The 16,558-nt window shown below is 34.6% G+C and overlaps 1 long non-coding RNA gene across 11 annotated transcripts in view; it reads right to left on the reverse strand.

Moving 5' to 3' along the window:
• LOC143676219 (uncharacterized) overlaps positions 1–16,558 on the reverse strand; it is a 92,009-nt gene that overhangs the window by 64,477 nt on the left and 10,974 nt on the right. For 8 of the 11 annotated variants that reach the window (XR_013171922.1, XR_013171926.1, XR_013171925.1 and 5 more), the window contains one exon: positions 11,391–11,493. The exons of the other annotated variants lie outside the window; for them this stretch is intronic. This is a non-coding gene — a long non-coding RNA (uncharacterized LOC143676219). The remainder of the gene's footprint in view (positions 1–11,390; positions 11,494–16,558) is intronic. 11 annotated transcript variants of the gene reach the window in all.

A 16,558-nucleotide genomic window follows, 5' to 3' on the forward strand; every position in this document is an offset into this window, starting at 1 on the left:
TTCTCTGAATCCTCTGGAAGGATTATTTTCTGTTTGTTTAATTAATAATAGTTATTTTCTGGATGTGTGTTAAAGAATAATCATACTAGTGGTGTGAAAAGGTATCTAATCATGGTTTTCATTTGCATTTCCCTAATGTGTAGTGATACTGAGCCTCTTTTCATCTACTTTTTGGCTATTTGTGTATCTTCTTTGGAGAGATGTCTATTTAAGTCTGTGATCCATTTCTCTTCACCAAATCTCAGCAGTATTTGTCATTTGACAGCACCCTGTTCCTTGAAAACATCTCCTCTTGATTCCTTTACTCTTCTTATCATCCTCATCTTTGGTTACACCCACAGACATATCTGTGGTTTTAATATTACCCAGTGCTGATGGCATTTAAATTTTTATCAGCACAAACATCTTTTCCCAACTCCAAATTCATACATCCCGCTGAAACCCTCATCTTATGTCATTCAGACTTGCCATATTTAACATGCCCCAAGTACAAATTTTTGATCCTAATGTCTTCAATTTCTTGTGACTGCCCTCTGCTATCTCCACTAACCTTGTCACTCAAACCCAATGTATGATTCAGAGAAACAAAACCAACAAGACAGATCTGTAAATATGAGATTTATAAAGGTGCCTCGTGCAACTGTGGACATGGAAGAGACCAAAATCCACAGGGCAGGCGTGAAGCTGGCAGCTACGATGAAGGGTCTGGACAAACTCCACAGCAGAGGCTCACTGACTGTGAAGAAGCAGCCAAAGGCCTCTCTTTTCCCTTAAAACGTCTTCGACTGATGGATTATCTTGTTGGTGGGAGACACACCTTAGTTAATCGCAGATGTAGTCAGCCACAGATGCAATCAACTGACATGATTTAATATCCCAGCCTTCCAGTTTATGAGCCAGCCATGAAATATCCTTGTAGCAAGGGTCAGGCCAGTGCTTGCCTGACCAAACAACTGGATATCATCACCTGGCCATGTTGACACAAGAACTTAACCATCACACTCAGATTCCGTAGATTTGTATCTCCACTTATGATTTGTAATTTGTTCACTTCCTTTCACATGTAGTGCCAATAATTTTAAGTCCAAAGTTCTGCCTTGTTCTCAAGTTTCATCTCATAGATTTCTCCTCTGACAGCTGTGCCCCATGCCACCTTCTTTTGGCTCAAAGATGCAAAGCTTTTCCCATCCCCATGCTTGCTTTCAAATCCCCATGTTCCTGTGGTTTGAAACTTTGTTTTCTCATTTTTTAGTTAATCTCTAGTCTCTCATAAATTCACTTCAAAGTTTCTTCCACACAGAAGCTTTACATGCCAATTCATGTCAATTTCTCACCCCTTCTCATCTAATTTGGGTCCACTCAATTATTCTTTCTTTTTACTCATTATTTTTCTTTAGACAACTTACCATCCATATCACTAAAGCATGATTAAAATTAGTTTCTAAAATTTATCTTTTCCCCTGTGCTTCACCTATTCAAACATTCTGCTTCCCCTAACTTGCTGGAAATCACTGATCTTTTTTACTGTCTGTATAATTTTGTTTTTCCCATCATGTTTTATAGATTCATTGGACTGACTTCTTTTACTCAGCAATATGCATTTAGGATTCATCTGTATCTTTTTGTGGCTTGAGAGTCCTTTTTATTTTTTCTAGTTTCACTGTATAGGTGTGCCATAGTTGGTTTACTTCTTCATCTATTGAATACTGCCAATTTTCAGCCATTATCAATAAAACACTATAAAATTTGCATGCCAGTTTTTGTGTGGACATAAGTTTCCATATCAGTTGAGTAATTAACTACCTAGGAGTGCAAGTTGGTCACAAGCATTAGCTTTGTAAGAAAATTCCAAACTGCCATCAAAGTATCTATAGCATTTTGCATTCCCATTAGCAATGAACAGCAGTGAATGAGAAGTACCCTTGCTCCTCATCCTCGCCAACAATTGGTATTGCTCAATGGTATTTTATGCTTTCAATTTGCAATTCCTAATGACATATGTTATGGAAAATTTTTCATATGCTTTTTTTTTTTGCCGTCTGTGTATCTCTGGCTGGATATTTGTTCAGAACTTTCACCCATTTTATCTTTGGGTTACTGGTTCTGTTATTCTTGAGCTTTAAGTATTCTTTGTATATTTTGCATACAAATCCTTTATTGGATATGGGTTTTAAAAATATTTTCCCTAAATTTGTGGCATGTCTTTTCATTTTTTTAAATAGGGTGTTTCTCAGAATGGAAGTTTTTAACTTAAGAAAGCTTCAATTTATTATTTTTTTCACTCTTGGATTGTGTTTTTGGTGTTGTATCTAAAATAGCATCACCAAATCCAATGTCACATAGGTGACTTTCTTCTAGAAGACTTATAATTTTACATTTTATCTTTAGGTCTGTGCTGGTTTGAAAGGATTATATGCCCTAGAAAAGCCATTTTTTGATCCTGATCCAATTCTGTGGGAGCAACTATTTCTTTTAATCCCTATTCAATGATGTAGCTTGGAAACTTGATTAGATTACCTCCACAGAGATGACACACTGAACTGTGGGTATTGACTTTTGATTAGAGGGAGATGTAATTCCATCCATTCCACGTAGCTCTTGATTAGTTTAGTGCAATCTTTTAAAAGAGAAAACATATTGGAGAGAGCCATGAGAACCACGAGAGCCCAGGCAGCCAGAGACCTTTGGAGATGAAAAAGGAAAACACCACTGGGGGAGCTTCATGAAACAAGAAGCCTGGAGAGAAAGCTAGCAGACATCACTATGTTTGCTCAACTTCTTTCTTGTTGCAAGAGAAACCCTGAATATTATCAGCCTATTTGAACCAAGGTATCTTTCCTTTTCCTTGGATGCCTTAGATCAGACATTTCTATAGCCCTGCTTTAATTGGGACATTTTTCACTACCTTAGAACTGTACACTAGCAACTTACTAAATAGAAAGCCATTCTATTTCTGGTATATTGCATTTGGGCAGCTAGCAAACTAGAGAAAGGCCCATCCATTTTGAGTTAAATTTTGTGAATGTTATATGGTCTGTGCTTAGATTCTTGTTTTGCTTCATTGGGTTTTTTTTTTTGTTTTGTTTGTTTTGTTTTATGTATGGATATCCAATTGTTCTTGCCCCATTTGTTGAAAAGAGTATATTCTTTCCTCCATTGAATTGCCTTTGCACCTTCATAAAAAATCTGTTGATTTAATTTGCCCAGATATATTTCAATGATTTCTATTTTCTCTTATCAACATGTTCATGCTTTCATTAATACCATGTTGTCTAATAAGTTTACCTTTCATATAAACCATAAAATCAATTTGTATATACATACAAAATAGTTTGTTGATATTTTTATTGGAATTTCATTGAGTCTACAGACCAAATTGGGATGAATTGGCATCATAACAATGTTGTCTTCCAGCATATGAATATGAAATACCTTCCCCTTCAGTTAGAACATACACGTTTCTTTCACCAGAATTTTGTCATTTTTTGCATATGGATCCTATTGTTAGATTTATACCAAAGTAATTTGCTTATTTAATGCTATTGTAGCTGTTCTCTTCTAGTTTTTAATTGCTCCAATTGCTCAATGTTATATAAAACAAAATTTACTTTTGGATATTAATTTTGTGTGTTACAAACTTGAAATACTCACTTATTAGTTCCAGGCATTTTCTTGTTTATATTTTGGAATGTATCTGCAAATAAAGACATTGTTGCTTTATTTTATACCATTTTTTCCCTTGTCTTATTATATTTTTTAGGATTTCCAGTATGATATTGAATAGGAATGATGAGAGGACATTCTGCTTTGTTCCCAATCTTGTGGTGAAAACATCTAGTTTCCAGTGATTAAGCATAATGTTTGTTGTAGGATTTTTTAAATAGATGTTCTTTATCAAGGTGAGTAAGTTCTCATATATATCTAATTTGCTGGGAGTTTTTATTATGAATGAATGTTGTGTTTTGTAAAATGTTTTCCTGATGTCTATTTATTTAAGCATATATTTCAGTTTGCTAAAAGTTGTCAAAATTCAATATACCAGAAATGGACTGACTTTAACAATGGGGAATTATTAGCTTACAAGTTACAAGTCTAAGGCTGTGAAAGTGTCCTAATTAAGGCATCAACAGGAGGATACCTTCTCTCAAGAAAACCTGTTGGCATCTGAGATCCCTTTGTCACATGGGAAGGCATATAGCCAGTGTCTGCTTGGTTTCATTGCTTTCACTTCTGGTTCCAAGAGCTTTCTGTTTGAGTTCTCTGCAGTCCTTTCTTAACTTCTATAGGCTATTTTTCTCTCTCTAAGCTCTCTCAGCCTTATCTGTTCTTTATCCCCTAATGAAGGTCTGTAGCAAAATGGTTAAGATCCACCTTGAATGGGGTGAGTCATATCTCAAATTGAATTAACCTAACTGAAAGGTCCCAGCTACAGCAGATCTACAACCACAGGAATAGATTAAAAGAGCATGGCCTTTTCTGGGGTACATAAAAACTTTAGAAGAACAGAGCATATGATTTGTCTTCTTTCACCTGCTGATGGGGTGCATTGCATTAACTTTTTTTTCAGATGTTGAACAATCCTTGCCTATTTGGAACAAATCTCACTTTATCATGGTGTATAAATCTTTTTATACATTTTTGGATTTGATTTACAAATATTTTATTAAGGATCTTTACATGTGTGTATATGGGAGATATTGGTCTATAATTTTCCTTTCTTGTAGTATATTTATCTTGTTTTGGTATTAGGGTAATGCTGGTCTCATAGAATGTGTTTCAGAGTGTTCCCTCTGCTTCTATTTTCAGGGAAAGATTGTAGAGAATTGGTATCATTTATTCCTTAAATGTTTGGTAGAATTCACTAGTGAAACAGCCGGCCTGATGTCTCATTTTTCAGAAAAGTAATAATAATTGATTAAATTTGTTTAATAGATATAATCATATTCAGGTTATCTATTTTTTCTTCTCTGAGTGTTGGTAGCTAGTGTTTGTGCTGGTTTGAAAGTGTTATGCACCACAGAAAAGTCATGTACTTTTAACCCTAATCCAATCTTGTAGAACGAGACCCACTATAGGGCAGCCCCTCTTGATGAGATTGTGTTGTGGAAATGTGCCCTATCCAATTGTGGGTGGGACCTTTTGATTAGATAATTTCCATGGAGATGTAGCCAGACCCATTCATGATGAATCTCAATTAGTTTACTGGACTCCTTAAAGGAGTACACAGAGAGAGAACGAGCTCAGAGCTGATACGGAGAACAGACACCTAGACACAGATGTCTGGAGATGCAGAAGGAATGCTCACCTGGTGGGAGCCAGATGGGTCCACAGGAGCTAAGAGAGCTATTTTGAAACCAGCCAAGGAGGGCCAGCAGATGTCACCATGTGCCTTCCCATGTGACAGCAGAATCCTGATGCTGCATATCCTCCGAGAAGATCCCTCTTGTCGTTGCCTTAATTTGGACATTTTCACAGCCTTAGAATTGCAACTTGAACTTAGTAAATCCCCTTTTTAAATTCAATCTATTGCTAGTATATTGTATTCTGGCAGCGTTAGCAAATACGAAACAGTGTTCTTCAAGAATTGGTCTATTTCATCTAAGTTATCAAATGTGTGAGTATAGATTTGTTCAGAATATCATGCTTTTTAAATCATTTTAATGTTTCATGATCAGTAGAAATGAACTCTTACTCATTTTTGATGTCGGTAATTTGTCTTCTCTCTCTTTTTCCCCTTGATTAGCTTGGTCAGAGGTTTATCAATTTTTTTTTTTTTTTGGTCTTTTCAAGGAACCACTTTTGTTTTCATTGATTTTCTTTTATTAGTATTATTTTTTGTTGTTGGTCAAAATTTTTTTAATGCAATATTGTATTTTTCTCTCTTTTTTTATTATAGAAGTTGTTAGTATAGAAAAAATTATGCCGACGTTACACAGATCCCATATAACCCCCAAAGTGACACAACATTGGAAACATAATTAACAGCACTGAATTATATATTTAAATATCATTAAAGGGGGGGAAATTTCAGGGTGTATATATGCTACTAGAATTTAAAAAAATAACAGGACTATACAGCACAAACAGGGATGCCTAACATAAACCATGGAATATAGTTAATTATAAAATTATAATAATTTCTTTCACATTCATTGATTTTCAATATTGTTTTCCCATCTTCAATTTTATTTACATTAATTTCTATTTTTTCTCATTTATTTTCTTCTGCTTGCTTTTTGTTTAAATTCCTCTTCTACTTTTAGTTTCTTAAGGAAGAAGCTTAGGTTCCTGAGTTTAGATCTTTCTTCTTTTCTATTATATATACTCAATGCTGTAATTTTCCCTCTGGGTACTGCTTTCACTGCATCTCATGAATTTGGATGCATTGTATTTTGTTGTTCATTTGGTTCAAATAATATTTCTTTTATCTGGAGATCTGTTCAATAGCTCATGTATTATTTCAAAGTGTTGTTAACTCCAAATATTTGTGAGTTTTCCAGATGTCTTTCTATTATTGACTGATTGCCAGTTTAATTCTGTTGTGGTCTGTGGGGTTTGAAACTCTATGTACCCCAGAAAATCATGTTATTAAGGCTAAGCCATTCTTGTGGGTGTGACAACTGCCCATTTAAGTAAGATCTTTTGATAAAGTTACTTCAGCTAAGGCATGGCCCAGATTGGTTCTTAATCTTCTTACAGGAATTCTTTATAACAGCATGAAATTCAGATAAAGAGAGAAAAAGCTACAGAAGCAGGAAGCTGACAGCGAGGAAACTTGGAAGAGCTGGTCTCTCCCTAGAGACCAGCAGACCCCACCATGTATTTTGCCATGTGACTAAAGTCAGGATTGCTGGCAGCCAGTCTTTGGGAAGAAAGCATCACCTGATGATGCCTTGAATTGGATATTTTTCTTAGCCAGCAAGACAGTAAGCTTTTAAGTAAATAAATTCCCATTGTGAAAGCCAACACGTCTCATGGTATTTGTTTTGAACAGCTTAGCAAATGAGAATATGAGCTAAGAAGATATTTTGTATTATTTCTACGTAGTCTATCTTTGTGAACATTCCACGTGAGTTTGAAAAGAATGTGGATTCTGCATTTTTTAGGCATTCTATATTGCTCCTTCAAATTGCTAATGAAGGGTTGTTGAAGTCTTCCATTGCAATGGTAGATGTATCTCTTTTTCTCTTTAAAGTTTTATCTAATTTTGTCTTGTGCATTTTGAAGTTCTTTTATTAGGTGTAGATATATTTAAGGTTGTATTATCTTCCTCAAGAATGGACTCTATCACTCTGTAAGACCCTGATAAATTTCTTTGTTTTATACTCTGCTTTGTCTCAAGTTAATGTAGTTACTTAAGTATTATTTTGATTAAGGTTAGCATGGTAGAACTTTCTTTTTCCTTTTACTTTTAGCTCTTCTGTGTCTGTATACTTAAAACGGGTTTCTTGTAGAAAAAAATAGGGCTGGGTCTTGTTTCTCTCTAGCAAACTCTATCTTTTAATTGCTGTGTTTAGATAATTCACATTTAAAGTGATCATTGATATGACTGGATTAATTTCTAGCATGTTTGCAACTGTTTTCTATTTTTAGCATTTGTTGTTTGCGTCTTCTCTCATATTTTTTTTTGCTTTCTCTTATTTCAATTGAGCATTTTGCAAAGTTCCATTTTTATCTCCTTTCTTAGCATTTCAATGGTACTTCTTAAAAATATTTAAAGTTTCCCCTAGAGTTTGTAATGTATCATTTTAACTAATGGAAGTTTATCCTCAAATAATGTTATCCCACTTCATGCATGCAAATATCTTAGAGTATTCTCAAATTCTCTCTCCCATTCCTTGTAATGTCCCCATTATTCATTTCACTAATCCTACATATAAGATGATCGCTAGAATCATCCAGTATAGTTTTATGCTTATTACTTTAATCTGTTATCTTTTAGATGGATTTAGTATATGAGAAATGGAAGATTTATTCTCTCTTAATTTGTTCCTTTTCTGATGTTCTTCTTTTCTTTCATAGGCCTGAATTTTTAACATCTATCATTTTCATCCTGCCTTTCTTGAAAAGAAAGTCTGTTGGCGATAAATTCCCTCAGTTTTTCTTTTTCAGAGAATGTCTTTATTTCTCTTTCAAGTTTAAAAGATAATTTAACTCGATATATAATTCCAGGTTGTTTATTTTTTTTCTTTCAACAGTTTAATATTTCACTTTACTCTATTATTACTTGCATGGTTGCTGGTGAGAAGTCTGCTATGATTTGTACCCCTGTTTCTCTACAGTTAAGGTGATTTTTTTCTGACGTCTTTCAAGCTCTTCTTTTTTATTATGGTTTTCTGCAGTCTGAATATCATATAGCGCTGAGATTTTGGGTATCTATCCTATTCGGTGTTCTGTTAGCTTAATGGATCTGTGATTTGGTGCTCACTAATTTTGGAAAGTCCTTGGCTATTATTATGTCACATATTCTTTATGTTTTCTCTTTCATAGTGTCTGGTATCCAATTACACATTTGTTACACTTTTTTGAAATTATCTCAGAGTTCTTAAATTTGCTCTACTCTATTATCTATATTCTTTTTTTATGGTTTACAATTCATTTTGGGAAGTTCTGATTTATTGACCTATTTTCAAATTTACTGATCTTTCCCTTGGTTGTGTCATTCTACTAATAAACCCATCCAATGCATTCTTCATTTCAGTTACAGTGGTCTTGATTTTTTGTGTTTCTTTTTGGAATTTTCCCTTAGCATTTCAGTCTCTATGCTTACATTGCCATCTGTTCTTGCATGTTGTCTACTTCTTACATTAGAACCCTTAAAATAGTAGTCATAGATATTTTAAATTCCTGATTTGATAATTCCAGCACATACGTTTTATCTAAGTCTGGTTGTGATACTTGTTTCTTTCTTCACCTTATTATTTTTTCTTGCATTTTGAAGCTTCTTAAAGCCAGACATGCTGCATTATAGCTAATCAGAGCTGAGATTCACAGGCCTTCTCATGTGTGGATGTATGCTAATCTGGCTTGGCTTTGTGTTGTATTTAATGTTTGTTGTATTTCTCAGTGCCAGGAGTTACAGATTCCTCTAGCATCCTTGTCTGTGTCTCTGTTTCTGACCTTGAGTTTCACTAAGTAATCTTTCTCAGATAAATTCTGTGCCTTGAATTTCTTTCTGCTGTGATCCACTGTTATTTTACTGGAGTTCTTTTGGAGTATGTGGAGAGTATGGATTCTATAATGTTCTAATTAAATCTTGGTCATTCAGACCGCCTGGGTTTCTTGTCTGTGTCCTGCACAACTTAGTCTCCAGTGGTGAAACTTTTGTCCCCATTGACCCTCCTCTCTCCTCTCTCTTGGTTTCTGCATTCTCAATATATTTCCTTAAAGCCCTAATCTTTGTTCATTATGCCCTCCCACCATGTTAGGTAAGACAGGAAGACCAGGGAGGGCTGGTATGGAAGGGATGCCCTTCCTCTGAGTAGGATAAAGTTCTGACAACTTCCTTTCCCCTGGAGAGTATAATTTTGTTATGGTGTAGGCTCTGTATGTATTTCACAATCATTAAAACACTCCCTTCCCCCAGCCTGGAGAGTAGAGAGTATCTTCCCCAAATCCTCGAGGGCAGAACTTGATGGGGTATCTGAAGATGAATCCAATAAATGTGGGGATACCTCAAGGATTGCAGTTCCTAGGTGTTTCTCATTCTCATGCTAGTCAACTTCCAGCAATTCATCTAAATTACCATTTAAGTGTTCCTACCAGTTTATGACTCTGGCAGCTTCTGCTCCAGAAAAGCAGGTCTTATCAGTCATTTACAGGATGAGCATATTTCTTCAGATTTGGGGGTGGCATTTTGCCCTGCACATCAGTTCACTTGTGAATCCAAGACACATCAAATGACATTTCAGTTTGTCCAACTTTTTCTTGGAAGAATATTAGTCATTTACCTGTCCAAACTAAGCCTTATGTTAGATCTTAAGCTTCATGGGAATGATACGGATGTTGTTGATTATTTATTATCAAATAATTTCTTGATTATTCTTACATATTTAATAGCTATCACAATGTCTGATGCATAAAAGTTTTTTAGTAAATGTGCTGAAAGGAAGAATAAATGGATAATAAATGAACAAAAATTCTCAAATCTGTTTGATAATGCAAAATCCATCCTTTTAAGCAAGTCTTCTAGCCTCAGAAACCATCAGCCAATAAATTCATGTTTTTAAGCAAACCCATTGTGTGGTATTTGTTATGGCAACATGGAAACTAAGGCAACACCTAACAAAATTGACAATAATGTCTGAATGGCATCTAATATAGGTATACTAGTTTGAAGTTGTTATGCAGAACTCAACAGAAAAGGCCATTTCTTTTAATCCATTCTTGTGGGGGAAGACCCTTTGATTAGGTTATTTCAATTAAGATGTAACTAACCCAATTCAAGGTGGGTCTTAATCTTTTGCAGAGTCCTTTATGAGAAAATAAAAGGCAGAGAAAGTTGGAGAAGGCAGAGAGAGAAACACACAGAAAGAGCTTAGAGAAAACAGGACCTGAAAGCGATGAAACGGGGAGCAAATGAAGCAGACATCAGCTATGTGTCTTACTATCTAACAAAGGAACCACGGATGCCAGAGGCTGTTCTACGGACAAGGTATCATCTTGCTGATGCCTTAATTGGGATTTTTCATGGTCTTAGAACCATACATTTGTAAACTAATAAATCCCAACTATACAAGTACCCCCCTCACTCCAAAAAAGTCCATTCATTTACCAACAGCAGAAAAATCCAACTTCTGAAATATGTGCTTTTGGATAAGAGATATTAATCAATCACCCAACAACTGCATTCTTCAATGCTAATATGCACAGCACAAAAGAAAAGCAGGGCTACTTTCCTTGCGGACATCAGGAAAAGAAACTCTTCTTTTCACATTAACTTTTGACCACTACAGCTCCTGGAACCTCCCTCTAGACCACATAGTTGCACCAAGCCCCTGAATGAGATGCCTAACATAGTAGAAACTCACGTGCTGCTGTTGAGGGTTAAATGAAAACATGAGGGTACAGTCAAAAAAATCTTATTAATCTCTTTACCTATGATGAATTATTTTGCATAGGTTGTTGACAGAGGTTGTCAATTATAAGAGATTCACAGGACAAAAGCAAACATGGAGCACTGATACAAATATTCTATTTTAGAATAATTCATATAAAATCAATCTGGCATGGACTTTCTTTATCATATCCATGCACACAGTAGTATCACAAACAACAGAAAATTTAGTTGGGTCTCATACAGCAATCAAAAGTTAATCTCAAGATGCTGATAAAGTTTGCTGCTTTTTAAAAAAAAATTGTAATTTCAGTTGTGTTCTGTATTTTAGTACCTCCATTCTGAAGAAACTAGCTGGTTTAGATGAAGCAAGATAAACAGATCCAGGGTTTCCTCTTCCTGAAGATTTCCACTGAGATTGACTCATGTACATGCATCTAAAGTTGAAAGAGTAAATAGTAAATCACTAGTCCCTGGGGGAAGCTAGCATTGATTTGGGACATCATGGGTTTTAGATTGACAGATGTTCAATCAAATGTGGTCATTTCGATATCAGGCAAGTTGCTATTTTTCCTCATGAAGAAAACAGGGTATGTCTAAAAATATCTTAAGCATTAAAATGTGTATATATTATTTAAGTACTCAATCACGTCCTTGGAATGCAGGAGACATTCTCATGAGGTGAGACTGGTTCATAGAATGAATACAATGAAATACAGTAGGAAGGGCCCCGGCAAATACTTGATTGGAGATAAGAATTCTGACTAAACTTCATCTTCTTTCAATTATAGACAAAATTAATGAGAATCCCAGGTATACATTAATCTCAAATTATTTAAACTGATATGATCCTCAAAAGCTGTTTCAATCAAATGGCACATTTATATAGGGGCTTTTTTTATTTCAACAGCTATTGAATGATCAATTTTGCAAAATGAGGACTTTCGCAATTACTGCTTAGCTTCTTTGAATGGTTATACAGGCAGCCTTATCAAGAAATGGACCCACACAAAAACACGTATGTGCACATACACACACAGACACACACACATACAGTTGGCAAGAGTAATCAGATTCTGAAAATATTGGTTTATTATCTGCTACATTCTAAAACGTTGAACTAATTTATATTTTCTATCATCAAAAATGCCAAAATGATTCAAAAGAATAATCGCTGTCAATTTAACTTGTATCTGACCAAGGTACAAGTTTTCTTGGAGAAAAACATTATTCAATCTTGACTCACACATTGTAGATATGAAAGAATGCCATGCTTAGGTTCTGTAACCCTATCAGGGTGCAACTGAATCACTGTCTGGCTGGTAGAAGAATAAGTGGCCTCTCTAAAGGATCTTATCCATGGAAGAGAGTTTTTTTCTGAATTTTTAAGAGAGTTTATTAACAGTCAGAGCATGCATTTGAGTGTTCTAAATCTATTCTTTTAAACCATGTGTGGAAATGTCTCCCATCTCAGTTCATTTCCGGAACAATTTCAGAAATCTGGTGCTGAAAGGGTAGCATTGCCATTGGTCATTTACTCTGAACTGATTTCCATTTAATAACACACTGAGTAATCTACTCTTCATAAATCTTACAGGGCAGTGCTTATGACATCCAGAATACTCCCTGAAACTAAGTTCCTGCGTAATAATGTCTGCACTGTTCTGCTCCAAAGAGATTTACATTTCCCAAATTTTTGCCTTACAGAACTAAGTTAAATATTATATGTACCAACTCAAAATGAGTACACTAAGAAATGGAAGATCTTTCTTACTCTTTCTTCTTTTTTCCCTTCCTCCCTCCCTCCCTTCATTCTATCCTTCCTCCAGTTTACTTTTTTCTGCTATGGAAGCGAAGTTGTATTTCATCAAAAGACTTGGCAACATTGGTTTGATAGAAAAATAACTGCAGTCTATCTTGCTGGGATGGTCCATGGCTTGCAATCTTGTTCTTTTCTATTTCTGTTGATATCTCCTATATCCAGTGTTGCAGTTCCTCAATGCAGATTTCTGGAATGAATGATAGACTATAGAACTGTGCCTGAGCTTTTATACTTTTCCCATTGTTTTGATAGCATATAGCAATCAATTTTATTTTAGGTTCAATTTATTTCTTATTTCCTCTGATTTTCTCCCTCTCTCATTTTTCTTTTTGCTTTTAATATTCCCTTCTCTTCTTTCGCATCTCCTTTTCTCTTGGTTCATTGTTTTATTTGATACAAAAGAAACTTCTTTTGTTCTCCTCTTTGGCAATGGTTTATGGGCTTAGGTTCCCTTATGGTAAACCAGTGTGATGCAAAAGAAAGCCCTGGGATTTGAGACAGAATATTCTGGACATTTTTCCAGTTTGACCAGAAATTTACTATGACTGTAAGCAAGCAATGTGATCTTAAATGTACCTTGTCATCCCCAGCTCTAAAATATAGTACACAAATGTCTGTCTTCCTAACTACCACATTGATTTAATATGCTAGGACTTTGAGAACCATTTAACTATAAAGAAGTCACTCTAATCCACTACCTTTCAACCACAGGGAAGCATTTTGGTTACAAATTGAGTTTAAGGCAGAGACAGCACTAACTCACTTGAAATAAATGAAATATCTTGTGTCTTCAGCTATTTCCAGAGCCATAGAGCTCTGAACTTGCCTTTGGTGACTGGCAAAATGAACAGATGCTTTTTAAGGTAATAGTGTTCTGAGGCTGACTGCTTCCCCCTTTACATGGATTTTCAGAGTTATTGAGTTTGAACTTGTGCATGGCTGCCTGCCACATACCTTCCTGATGATCCAAGTGGTATTTTCCTTGGCTAGTAAACTCTGCTTTTCATTGTTCCATCAACACTGAGAGGGCTGAAATGGAATCAGACTCCAAATTTAAGGCCTGTGAAAAACATTTCCAGGGATGACAGGATCACGCTGGTTCTATCTATATTTTATTTCCTCCTTCCATTCTTTACAATTACAACATTTCTGGCAACAAAACAAAACTACTAAATTCAATAAATAAACCTAGGGAAGGCTGTTGGTAGTCAATCTCACAACTACACAATAAAAGGCCTTAGTGGGAAGACTTATCCACACTGAATGGAGGCAGAAGAATTTCAGCTTTTCCCAAATGATCAAAAGCTATGTTTGCAGATCTAATGGAAACATCATTCCTTGGCTGTGTTATATCCACAATTTATGCTGCTAATAAATATCACCCATCCTCAAGTAATAGTGAGGTGGAGAGACACAGGTCGAACAGATAATACTTTAAGGTTCTGCCTAATCAATACCTTGGAAACAATAAGTGATAAATAAGCGACATATCATAAGTCTCTAACTCTTGAATTCAGGAACATACACATGTACACACACAGACACAGACAGATTTTGGATTCTCATGCAGAAATTTCTGATAAAATGCAGAAACACAAGTAAGTAGGAACTTAGGAGATACTTATCTACAGATATTGAATAACCAAGCTCTGCAAAACGACTTGACCTGTTCTAGAGCACAGACTTCAGAGACTTTCCCTGTCCAGTCATTAGCTTTAAAACTAACATGGGTTTTCTGGGAAATTTTTTTCTGCTAATTTGAGCATCTCTTCTGCCCTCTCCTACAATACTGGGTGCTTCTATCATTCAGTAGCATTATTTTATAGTTATACTTTGACTTTTCATTTTAACTATAGACTAATATATGCTTATGGTAAGAATTTCAAATGGTATAGAAGAAAAATATAGAAAGGAAAAGTCATAATTTTCCCCAGCCCCATTCTCATCCCCACTCTTCAAGTACTAATTTTAGAAGTAACTATTGTTTATAGCTAGGACTAGTATCATTCCTAATTTCTTTTGTCCTATAGACATATGGACCTTAGATTTTGTATTATACTACTTCTCCTCTTTTCTCATTTAACATAAAGCTTAATTAACTTTCTATGTAAATACATATAAATTTATTTTATTAAACTCCATATTATACCAAATAATAATTATACTGAAATATATTTTATTTATTTATTTATTTTTGCATGGGCAAGCACTGGGAATTGAACCCGGGTCTCTGGCATGGTAGGTGAGAATTCTGCCTACTGAGCCACTTGCAATTTATTTTATCATGCTCAGTTTTTGCTTTCTTAGATTATTTCTCATTTCACTATTACAAAGAGAGCTGTGACATACATACATGGTGTATATACTTCCTTAGAACAAACACTAAAGAACAGAATTTCTGGGCCAAATGCTATGCATATTTAAAATTGTGATAAGATGGTGCCAAATAGCTCTCCCAAGTGCCTGAAATAATTCACTCGCTACACTTTTATTTTGCGAAAATAGACTTATAATTCTCAATATTATTAAATTCTGAAATTTTGCTAATCTGGATAGATCTTACTATTTAAATTTACATATACTAAATTACTAATAATGTTGGGCATCTTTTCACATGGCCCTTGGCCATACGTATTTCTAATTTGTGAATTGTCAGCCTAAACCTTTTGTTCATTTATCTTTTGGGCTGTCTCTTTCCTTTTTTTTTTTAATTTCCAGATCTCTTTTATAAATTTTGGATATTAACTTCCTGCCAGTTAATGAATAAAGGATTTTCTCTCATTGTGTAGCTTTTCCTTGTATTTTATTCATGTTTCTTTTTGCCATTCAGTGTTTTAGATTGGTACACAGCCAGATCTCCTTATCTTTTATTTATGGCTTCTGGCTTTTTGTGTTGTTTTTAAGACCTTTCTTACCCTCTAGATTATAAATGAGTTCACTAAATTTTTTCTTGGTTCTTTTATGATTCTGGTTTTCATATTAAATATTTAATCCGTATGTCATATATTTGGAAAGGCAGGCATATTTCTAAATTATTATTTTTCTAAAGTTTTAGCCATTTATCTCAACGATATATATTGGAAAGTCCTTCTATTTACCATCACTTTGAAATGTCACCATTATCATATAACTAATTCCACATATTTTGGACTCTCTTTTTTGTTCCATTGATCAGTATGTCAATTACTGAATAACATCATAGTTTTGTTTAATGTAGTGTTATAGTGTATTTTGTTATTTGGAGCTATGACTTTCTCTGTTATTCATTTATCAGGAAAATTTTGGTAGTTTTAAATACATGATCATACAAATTTCAGAAATGAATACTATAACGATCTTAATGTGAATTACATCAAATTTATTTTGAAGTATTTAATACACCTTTATTTAGAGTTTTCTCATATAAACATGTAATTATTTTCCAATATTAAGCTCTGTTTTGGCATATTAGTAGCTCCTTAGACTTCCTTTTAAATTTTATTCTTAGGCAGTTGGCAACACTTGTTAACACCACTGCTAATTTAAAATTTACTATAAATTGTGTCTTTTCTAATTTGAATTCTAGCGGTTATTTCAATGAGAAAATTTTTGATTTTTATAAGATGTCTTATGTGCTGATAATTTACTGTATTCTTATTGACTCCAATTACTTTCAGTTTATTGTCTTGGATGTTATAGAT

The sequence above is a fragment of the Tamandua tetradactyla genome, chromosome 3 (assembly GCF_023851605.1).
Source record: "Tamandua tetradactyla isolate mTamTet1 chromosome 3, mTamTet1.pri, whole genome shotgun sequence".
Taxonomy (NCBI): domain Eukaryota; kingdom Metazoa; phylum Chordata; class Mammalia; order Pilosa; family Myrmecophagidae; genus Tamandua; species Tamandua tetradactyla.